This window comes from Haliotis rubra, unplaced genomic scaffold (assembly GCF_003918875.1).
Source record: "Haliotis rubra isolate DU_JTF1 unplaced genomic scaffold, ASM391887v1 Scf996, whole genome shotgun sequence".
In the NCBI taxonomy this organism is placed as follows: Eukaryota; Metazoa; Mollusca; class Gastropoda; order Lepetellida; family Haliotidae; genus Haliotis; species Haliotis rubra.
The window spans coordinates 182,600-188,168 of record NW_025767741.1 but is presented as its reverse complement, the minus strand read 5'-3'; positions in this window follow the sequence as shown (position 1 = coordinate 188,168).

Genomic DNA, 5,569 nt, shown 5'->3' with positions numbered 1-5,569 from the left:
CAGGTGATGTACCCGGATGTAGCGATCCTGCTCGAGGTCGCCCACTACGAGGGGCATCTGCTACCGAATTCTGCCGGCGATATCTCTCCCAGAGCCGTGAAATGGTGCTTTGGTGAACATTCATGCGTCGGGCAACTGCACGTTGAGACTGGCAAACAATGGCGATATGACGGTTGGCTTCACTTAGACGTGGCACTTTGCGTTCGTCTACAATGTTCCAAATACAGTGAATAATCGACAGACAGCGAACAACCTTTTATATCCATCATTGAGACTATCTGATCCCCAACTTTCAAGTGCATTGCATGTGAATTGTGTATTGTGTGACACTACACGCCGAAATTGAAAATCATGCTGTTAAATACGGGTATTTTACGGATGGTGCGTTTTGTCGTGATGTTTCAAAACATAAACACCATAGGACTCATAAACAGAGCAAAACCTTTTGTAAAATGAATCACGTTTAATTCATTGCTACATGAAATTGCTATTTTCATGATGCGTTTCTTTTTTGGGAGAGTATATAGTGTTTGATGTTAAACGATTTGGCAATATGTGTTCATACATTACAATTTTTGACAGACTTGGCAAATAATTAATAAATGATATTGATATCATCTTCACGACTTGTCCATATAGTAATGACAATTCAAGGAGTGAAAAGTGAGCGATAGGTCTTGTGGGAATTCAAAGATTCATTAAAGGTCACATGCAACGTAAAACACAACTTTGCAGATTCTGATACCTTTCGGTATGGACTTACCGAAACAAAGCGTCAAAAATGCAAATTCAACTTATAAAGTTGGAAAATAACGCGATGAAGAATAACGCGCGAAATCGGAGTTCAAACGTTTCACTAATTTTCCCCAGACTTTTCTGGGGAATACGGGTTTCAACAGCTGGCTGCGCTCATAGTACGTGTGCAGTGAAATAGGTTCGCGCAACTTGGAAGCGGGCTGTCCCGTGAATACTCGGTGAAGGCTTTGCTGTGAGCTAGTTTCATAATGTTTTGTTGATATCTCACAGGCGCGAGCTTTTTGTATGTTATGACAGTAAATAAACTGTTTATATAATTTCATTTGTCTATTTCACCACACGTTCTTCTTACCGAGTCACTTTCTCAGTTCGATACTTAAAAGCAATGTCATTATTTAGAGTTGACACGATTTCTAACTGTGATATAGATATGTCGCTGTCACAGACAAAACTCAATGTCTTGTTTTATTGACACCAGTGTGTCTGAATGCCTGGCTGCTAATGACAATATTCAATACACAACTGCGATCACTGACCACATGCAATTTGAACTTAACACCGATCAGGCTATACACCATAAACAAAACGCATTGATTTATGGCCCGAGTTCGGTCTCTGTCACATTATGTAATTACACAGACAGGCAGGTGTGATACTTGAACACATGACATGTTATGATGTCTGTTGATTGCAAAATGTTATACACAAAAAATGAGCATGTATTTACAAAACCCAACTTTCTATATATACACACACAATGACCCGTGAAGGCGGCATCTGCTAATGAACCAGCCGTTACACTTGAGTGCACACCCACCCGCTCTGACTGGGTTCGGTATCCCGGCTGCTTCGTTTCGAGGGAGGTAAACCCAAGTACAAAATATTGCACTTTTGATTTGCGATTATACGCTTATAATTTTGTTTATTTGTTTTTTCATAATCAGCAATGCATATTATATGTCATTAAGAAGTGATAATTGTGTTTTAATTATGTTTGATTTTTGGGTTGCATGTGACCTTTAAGACTGTAGCCGTCTAAGCGTAACTCTGTGTGTAATATTTATACATTTTCTTTTCTGTTGTTGGAATTGAAGTAAGTCCCACACAGAGCTGGGATCATATGTCTTTGAAATATAAATTATGCAAACGGCTGGAACCTTGTGTTCCAATACAAAATGTTCGTAGCGCTACGACATTCGCATGCCTATGATAAACTATAGAGTTGGCCTCAACCATTGACTGGATTACATTCTCTTCGTCAGCAGAGAAATTTCGACTTCTCTTTTTCCTTGGGGTGCAGGCGACATTTTGCGTTTCCATTTTTGGTAAACCGGAAGTAAACAGAAAACGGAATTATGGGATATATGGAAGCTAACCAGTGACGTTAACCACACTGTTAAACTTTGACGGCGACGTTAGCTAACGGCATGACTAACCATGTTTTGAACAACGCATATTTAACGTTCGGTTACCTAACGGCCGGTTAAGGATTTAACCGGCCGTTCCTTAACCGGCCGTTAGGTGTTAACCGGCGGTTAAGATAACCGAGTATTGAACAACCGGGCCCAGATAGATAGTTAGTTAACCAACTAAGTACGTTTTCACTAACACACATTTAGTTTCTTTTGATAATGTTGATTAACAGAGACACGAACACCATAATTTTCTAATTTGCACCATAAACCTTTATGCCAAGCTCTGTAAAAAGGTTTTGAAAGGTGGTGATTATCTAGGACTGAGCATATATTATGATAAATGTCTATGTGTTGAGATGAAGTAGAATGACAAGCAGTAAAACCTGACTGGAATTTACTAAAAATGCCATGTTCGTGGAAATGGTCGTGCACATGCTTTACCATTATTCTTTCAAGGATTTTCCCAAGGATAGATAATAAACTAATAGGTCTGTAATTAGTTGTGAGGGATGTATCTCCTTTTTCAAAATAGGAGTAACATTACCATTTCCACAATGTAGGAAATACAGTGACTCAGTGATATATTATACAGCAAACAAAGAGGTTCAGCTATAGATGTACAAATTTGTTTTAACACTCTCATGTTAATGCCATCAGGTCCACTAGATCTGTTTGCTGGTAAGGTCTGAATCATATCAGATACCACCTTTACGGTTGCAATGACATTTGTTATACTGTTTACACAGTGATGGCTAACATGTGGCCATGTCTTGCCGCCATCATTAACATTTGAAACAGATACACAATATTCATTTAATGTTTGAGCTTTATCCAAATTTGTAAAAGCTGAAGGTATCCCAGAATCATCAGTCACAAGAGGGGGAATGGGTCCCGATGAAGTAGTACCTTTCAACAAACAATTAAAGATCATCCAGTAACCGCCTGCTTGAGTAGACTGAGGTGATACATGGTTATCAAAATTAGGTTAACCTTTTTCCTCGGCTATTCTTTTCAGATTATTTACTTTATTCCTGTGCTTTTTGTATTCAAGTAGCTCAGAAGTATTCAGAGACCGACATGCATTTTCCCTTAGACGTTTTCTTTTCTTTTAAGTATGTTACGAGGGGCGCTGAAAAAGTAGTCAGCCTAACTATATTCTCGATGTCCAATGTTTGAAAAGCTTCCATTTTTTTTAAGGAATCATTAGCAAAGTCATATCGAAAATTCCATGTGGGTAATGTGGGTACTATCCCCGATCATGGGTCACCATCGTACTTTCCGATACTTTTTCAACTCCCTGGGGATCATACAGCCATGCTGCCTGTTAGGCGCAATGAACTAAACACTCACATTGTCAGCACATCCTCACGGGTACCCATTTTACAGCTGGGTGAACTGAGACAATGTCTATCTAAGTGTTTTGTCAAATAATACTACGCAAATGTGCCCACCTCGGGACCCGAACCTAGATGCCTCCACCGGGAATCGAACCCGGGCCTTCAACGTGATAGGCAGACGCCTTACCACTGCACAATTGCGCTACCTCTTGGATAATGGTATGCCCTAATATAATATCATATAAAATATGTTCAGTATAGTATTGGATAACTTCCAGTCATCATCAACATTCAAAGATTTGGATTGCTTGATTTATGTTTGGACGGGGACTGTTTTCAAGGACACGAACATTTTAATTTTTCACAAACATTGTGTCCAGATATACAATATATTGAGAGCTGACACTTGTGTGACCAATCAGTATTGACCGAATATCATCAGTATTTGAACCCTTGACCTCATGTATGAATAAGTGAAAACATTAGGATAAGTTATGTCCTTACGATGACGTCAACTGAAACGGGGTGGGTAGTGTCTCCAAAACAAGCTCTTTCAGTAAACATGAAGGAGGAGTCACTTGAACAAAAGATTGCAGTTTCAAATTGCTTTTTTGTGCAGTTTTATATCTAAGTTTGATTCAAGCGGACTTTTAACATACAAAATGTTTCTTGCATATTTTGTTTCAATTGGTGTAGGGGGAATCCCGACAATACACCTTCAAAATCAAAATCAAAATCTATTAATTCTTTCCTGAGTTTGCGGCTACCAAGCTTGGCATGTGCAAAACTGTTACAACTTCGCTGTGACCTTTAAATGAACTCAAGGTCACTAAATTCAACTGGTGAATCTCGTCAATAAAGCTTGAGTACCAACTTTGAACAAAATCCATCATTTCTTTTTCGAGTTCTTTCAGTAAACAGAAGGGGGAGAGTCATTTGAACAAGGGGCGGTGGGGTAGCCTAGTGGTCAAAGCGTTCGCTCGTCACGCCGAAGACCCGGGTTCGATTCCCCGGATGGGTACATGTGTGAAGCCCATTTCTGGTGTCTCCCGCCGTGATATTGCTGGAATATTGCTAAAAGCGGTGTAAAACTAAACTCACTCACTCATTTGAACAAGCGATTGTAGTTTCAAATTGCTTTTTTGTGCAGTTTAATATCTAAGTTTTCTAACGAATTTGCTAAAGGCCGACAGATAATATATAGAAAAAAATAAAACATAAACACAGCTGCATTTGTATCATATTCTAGGTGAGGCTGACGTGACTACTGTTTGAACGTCCTAGATATACCCGTTAGAACACCCACCCCCTCCGACTCTACATGCATTTAAGCGTGTTAAATATACCCGTTAGAACCTCTTAGAACACAGCACACAACAATCTGATCCCAAGCGAGATGAAAATGCATTGATTACACGAAAATCTGTTTTAATGGTAATGCACATGCATCACAAGATCGCAATGGTAATAGGTGTAAAACCCCTGCAGCCAGTACCCCAAGGACCATAAGGAAGATGATTACATCAAGGGACATGCCGAGATTAACAGCAGAACAGCGCGAGAGGGCTATTGGTATGCTCCAGCTTGGAGCCAGGCATCATCATGTGGCAAGGATCTTCGGTTGCCCCCCAACCACAATAACAAGGCTCCAGACAAGACTTAGGCAGACAGGTCGCACTGTTCTCAGGCCAGGGAGCGGCAGACCACGAGTTACCACTGACAATGAAGATCGGTACATGAGTTTATTGCAGTTGCGTAATCGCTTCGTCACTGTGACGTCAACAGCAGCAACATCGTTGAATCATGTGGTCAGTCGAAGAACAGTTACCAGACAACTACGACATTATGGTATTCGTGCTTATCGACCGTTCCGTGGGATGACCTTGACCCCTCGTGATCGATGTGACCGATTCCGGTGAGCCCGTACTGTGCAGCACTGGCAGAATCGAAATTGGCAACGAATTCTCTTTTTTGATGAAAGTCGTGTCCAGTTATTCAGAACAGATGGTCGGATTCGAGTCTTCCTCCGTAGAGGTGAGAGAACAGCACCTTGTTGTTTGG